The sequence below is a fragment of the Coenobita brevimanus genome, chromosome 1 (assembly GCF_032717465.1).
Source record: "Coenobita brevimanus isolate Jiangsu-jjx chromosome 1, ASM3271746v2, whole genome shotgun sequence".
Lineage (NCBI taxonomy): Eukaryota > Metazoa > Arthropoda > Malacostraca > Decapoda > Coenobitidae > Coenobita > Coenobita brevimanus.
In genome coordinates this window covers 13,479,873-13,485,872 of record NC_136954.1, presented here as the reverse complement: position 1 = coordinate 13,485,872, position 6,000 = coordinate 13,479,873, and the positions used below count along the sequence as shown (strand labels likewise).

The 6,000-nt window shown below is 43.2% G+C and overlaps 1 pseudogene; it reads right to left on the bottom strand.

Moving 5' to 3' along the window:
* Positions 1-6,000, bottom strand: part of LOC145414639 (glutamate receptor 1-like) — a 252,684-nt pseudogene that overhangs the window by 181,939 nt on the left and 64,745 nt on the right.

Sequence of the window (6,000 nt, the reverse complement as noted above, 5' to 3'; positions counted from 1 at the left end):
GAGTGTATGTTGTGTTGTTGGCATGGGTGATTGTGTGCAATGCAGTCTTCCGTAATGTGCTTAATAGTATGGGATAGTGTGTTACATCCTGGACAGGCATCAGCGACGGAGTCATCCAGCCTCTTCTGGTAGCTTAAGAGTTGCTGCATGGTGTCCACATCTCAGCCAGGCCAGGTGGACCCTGTCCTCACGAGGGAGATAGGATTCAGAAGGGTGGATGCCAGGAAGCCGTGCATTCAGCTGTGTGTTGTTTTTATGTGACTGAATGGAGTGGCGAGTGATTTGAGTGTGGATATGTTTCTGGAAGCTGGTCTGAGGTGGGCGAGGGGGAAGAGATGACAGTATTTGTGTATGATATCGTGTGCTGGGTGTTGTTTCGATGTTCCTTGGTGTGGATAGATGTGCTGTCATGTAATGTAGTGGATGTTGTGGGTTTGTGGAGGCTGCAGCAAGAATCTGGGTGCCTCTCATGTCTAGGTGATCCTTGACTTTGAGGACTTTGGTTTCTTGATGTAGGTGGTCTGTGGGTGTAGTAGCTGTGCAGCCTGTGATTATTTTTAGGGCCTTGTTCTGTATGGTCTGTAGAGTGTTGTAGTGTGTTTTGGTGAGGTTAGGAGCCCAGGAAGGGCTTGCATAATTCATCACTGAACGTATGTATCGTTTGTACTGTATACTGTGGTGGTGATTTCCTTGTTGTGTCCGAATGTTGTATGGGCAAGTGACCTCAAAGCATTGAGTCTTGGTGTTATTTTATTTTTAATGTTTGTGATGTGTTGTTTAAATGACACTGATGTATTGTATGTCACACCAAGGATTTTGTGTGTGTGTGTGTGTGTGTGTGTGTGTGTGTGTGTGTGTGTGTGTGTGTGTGTGTGTGTGTGTGTGTGTGTGTGTGTGGTAGGGGAGTGTTGTTTATGATGACGTGTGGGATGTGACTGTGTTCTGCTGTCCAGTTTGTAAGATGGGTCACTGTAGATTTGGCTGGGGCTATTTTGAGCCTGTTTGTGGTGAACCATTTGCGTAGTGTGTTGACGTGAGGTTGGAGGATGTGTGCAGCTGTGTTTCCGTTTTGATGCATACATGTCAGTGTTATATCACTTGCATAAGAAGCTATGTGTATCTGTCGTGTGTGGGGTGTGGGTATGTCGCGCATGTATAGGTTAAAGAGTGTAGGGGTAAAAACAGATCCTTGGGGGACGCCATTTGTGAAGTTTCTGATGTCAGAAGACTGACCGGAAATGTTACGTGTGCATAGCTGCCTGCTAAGTAGTTTGCCAACCATCGTTTTGTGTTATTGTGCATGTCTGTGTTGAGTATTTTGTTTGTGAGGTTGTGGCGGGGGATGGCATCGAAAGCTTTGCTGATGTCTAGTGTGACTAGGAGTGTTCTGTGTGGTGGACTAGCTGAATTCATGCCATCGAAAACTCTCTGTGTAAGGTCTGTATGAAGGGTGTTTGTGGAGTGCAGTGGCCTGAAGCCATGTTGTAATTGGGCTAAGGGAATGTGAGGTGTGACTAGTTGTAGTACCAGTCGTTCAGTGACTTTAGAGGGGGTGCAGAGGAATGTGATGGGGCGATGTGAGGAGGGTAACGTGGGGTCTTTGTTGGGTTTAGGGATAGTGATGATAATGTCATGCTTCCAGATGTTGGGTATTATGCTGTGTGAGCAGCTGTAGTTTGATATGTTGGTAAGTGCTTGTATGCCTTGTGGTCAAAGGTGTTTAAGGTGAATGTTGCTTATGTTGTCTGGTTCACAGGCAGATGAGTGCTTAAGCTTGTTAATGATGTGCTTCGTCTGTTTGTAAGTGAAAGGTGTGTAGTCTGCGTCTGAGGGGAACTGTCTCTTACGTCGGATAATACGTTGGTCTTCGGGATGGGGGTTTAGATGGCTGACTTGTGAAAAGTGATTGATGGGAGTGTTTGCTTGTTGTTTGTTTGAAGGTATGGTGTCTGTAGTTGTGATGGCAGCATGTGAGTGTGCAGTGTTGCTGTTGGAGAGTGTGATGCTGTTTAGTGTTTTGTAGAGTTTACTGGTGTTTGTTTTGTGATCAAGTGTTTGGAGATAATTATTCCTGTTTAGCGTTTGCTGTTCTGATATTTTATTGTTTATCTGAGTGTTGAGTTCTTGTATTTGTTGTACGGTGTCTTGTGTATGGGGTGTTGGGGAGTGTCGCAGTGTGTCCCGTTGTCTGATGAGACCTTGAATTTCTGGTGTGAAGTTGGGGTTGTGTCTCTTTCTGTTGCCTCTAGGGATGTGTCTTTTGTCTGCGTTTTGTAAAATTGTCTTGAAAGTGTGCACAGCGGTGTTGATGTTTGTGATGGGTGTACTGTTTAGTGTTGTTCTGTTTCAATTACAAAGGCCTCCCAGTTGGCTCTCTTATAATTAGTGTATGTGTGTTTGTGGCCAGCTGGGGTGAAGAGTGGTTTGGTAATTACGTTGCCCTTGTCGGAGAGATGCGCTCCACTGAGTGCCCTTCTAGTTATTTCAGGAATTGATTGGATTTTCTATATATTTTTCCTGCGGTAGATTATTTTTTTTCATTATTTTTGGAATAAACGGTAAACAATTACTTCTTTTATTCTTAGCTTCGCCAGTCGTTCTGTTTCAGTTACAAAGGCCTCCCAGGTGGCTCTCTTATTATTAGTGTATGTGTGTTTGTGGCCAGCCGGGGTGATTCTGGTTTTCCTAGTGATGAAGATCGGGAGGTGATCAGAACCTAGGGTTTTGACCACTCTCCAAGATGTAGTGGGGTCGAGGTTTGGGGAGCAGAAGGTGATGTCTGGGGATGATAAGAGATCAGACGAAGGACGTATACTTACCCAGGCAGTTGAGCCACCCGGTTATATCAGTGCCACCATACGAAGGCAGCCCTCACCAGCACCAGAGGAAAACATTGCAAGAGCTATACAGCATATCCCCAAACATGACCTACGCAAAGTAATCCGTTCTCTCTCTCTAAAAAAAAAAAAAAAAAAAAAAAAACGAAAACCTTTCACAAAGACGACGCCAGTTTTATATTATCAGCCAGTTTGTTAATGAAGGGGTTACTTAAAGAGGTTCATTAAGGATGTGTCTAATTCCTCCAGTTTTAAAATATCTCTTAATTCGAATAAAATCTGCTTGTATTTGCCAAAATAAAGTACAGAAAGACGTTATTGGAGTGTTTGTCGTGTCCGATTCTCAGCAGAGGTATCCCAGTCCATTCACCAACGCCATACAATCTTCACTACTCAGGTGCTAACACCCTCCGTCCATACTGAATACTTGCTAAATAGGAGGTCTCATTCAGGACTGATGTGATGGTATTTTCATTATTATTATTATTATTATTATTATTATTATTATTATTAATTTATTATTATTATTATTATTATTATTATTATTATTATTATTATTATTTCTTTATTTCTTTATTTTATTTTCTTCGGTGGGTTTTGTGTCCAGTTTCAGTTTGTTTTAATGCAACCTTTCATCGGACTGTTCCCATCCCTAATTTGGAATCGATCATGCGGCTTGACAGACACCAGCCAGCTTCTCCTACCACTCAACCACCACTTGTCCCAAGACTTATCAGACTCAATGCAAAAGTAAGTATTTACCAAACTGCTATACTGACAATTAGGGAATATTTAAACCAAATGTTTTAAGAATTATACCCACATTCGAAAAGTTGTTTACCAGGAAGATAAAACAGCTTCGACCCGACTTGCACCCTCTTCTGCTAAGACGAGAGGCGATTATAGAGTATGTTTGTAGATGGTGGCGACCATCATCCACTCATTTGATGTAGTGCTGCCTACTTCCTCTATAGCCTTTATCATTCTTTTTCTGTGCCTGCCCTCCTCTCTTCCTATTTCTCCCATTTTTCCTGTCACTTCTTATTGATTTTCTTTCCTTTACAGGTGGCTTTACATTAAGTGACAAGCCAAATGGCTTCCTGTAAGCCATGAAATCATTTACAACGCTGGGTGGTAACTATATAACTAAACCATACGTGCTCCCTACGTGTCAACAAGTGGGTTGGTGGAGGGTTAGTGCTCCTCCACGTAAAACAAAATAATAACTCAATGTCAAATGGCCACCCATTCCGGGACTGTGGCGATTGGCAATAGATATATAGATAGTGTATATACAGCAGTGAGACTGGGGATGCGGCAGGAGTGGGTCTCTCTCTCTCTCTCTCTCTCTCTCTCTCTCTCTCTCTCTCTCTCTCTCTCTCTCACTCTCTCTCTCTCCCATTTTCTGCTTTGTACCTCTCATCTCCTCAATACACTTCTATTATCGCTTCCTTCCTCTTCCTTCATTCACTGTTCCCTACATTACCCTCATTTTTCTTCTCCCTTTCTTTTTACTGCTTTCTCATTTCCCTCTCCAGTTTCTGTCTTGTTTCCTTATTTCATTTATTCTTCTTTACTGTCTCCCTTTCCTTCTTGAATTCACTGCTCCTTCAATTTCCCACATTTTTCTATTCTCCATATTGCTTCCTCTCTTCTTCCCAGTCATTCCCTGGTCTGCTTTTCATCTTTTCCATACATTCTCACTTTCCGTGTCCTTGCTCTTTCCTCCTCTATTCTCACTGATGTGTGTCCTTCGTTGCTCTTTTTCCCTGTTTACGCACAATTTCTTGAACTATGAAGGGGTACTTCACAGGTGGGGCTAAAGGAACCTGTATACGTACACACACACACACACACACACACACACACACACACACACACACACACACACACACACACACACACACACACACACACACACACACACACACACACACACACACACACACACACACACACACACACACACACACACACACACACACACCACACACACACACGTGGGGGGAAGGAGAGGGGCCTAAAGTGGCGGAGGGGGCCGAATCAAAATATAAAAAAAGCAATACAGCATCGCACAGCAAGCAGGACACTCCAGCGTAATGTCCCTCTGCCCAGGACAATACACATTCACTGGGGGCGAGTGTAGAGGACGTTGCTGGGCCATGCTGTGCTGCATACACGTGGGGGGAAGTGTATCCACAGCCCCACGCCCAAACAAAAGCTATATAACGCCAGGTGGAAACTTTAAATGCCTTCATTGCTGAAAGCGAGGAAGGAAGAAGTTGGTATGAGAGAGAGAGAGAGAGAGAGAGAGAGAGAGAGAGAGAGAATGTGCGGAGAAACTGCACCATACCGCTTGTCTTAAAGAATTAAAGTTTGGTTTGTGGATAAGAACTGTATTCCCTACTGCGGCAAATTTCTTACCGCCTCTGTCAACACCAACACAGTTTTGTCAACAATACCAGTAAAGTGCGCTCTGTGAACAAGTCACAAGCGAACGAGCGTTTGTACATACACCTATCATCATAATTTCATCTTATTGTAAACTTTCAGCATTACTGTTGAGGTAACTGAACAATAACAGATGAATAATTGGGCTATCATAAGTACTCTCTCTCTCTCTCTCTCTCTCTCTCTCTCTCTCTCTCTCTCTCTCTCTCTCACACACACACACACACACACACACACACACACACACACACACACACACGGATGCACATGTGATGAAACTCATACTGCCATCAAGCAGTTTGTTTGGGGATGGATGTGGTGGTCATGTTACTTTGACCTGTTCTCAAATATAATATGATGGTCAAACTCTTGGCTGGCCCTCAACCTTCCACCAAGTTTGGCTAAACGTGAATCACAGCTGCATGAGAATACTTGTACACTATTTGTAAACTTGGTCACTTCATTACATAGTAAGTTTCAAAATCAGTCAGTGACAGAGTTCCATAGTGAAATATTTGTCAGCATCTACAAACCCACTGGACTGAACGAGGTCAAAGATATGCCTTGTATAAGTAACGATATTATATGAATGCACCTAACAGTCTACCAATCAATCCATCCAGGTAACCATCCACTGACCTGTTGTAGATTCCTAGAACCTTAGGATGGCCTTAGTTATAACCAAATGCTTAAAAATCCATCCTTCCACCCA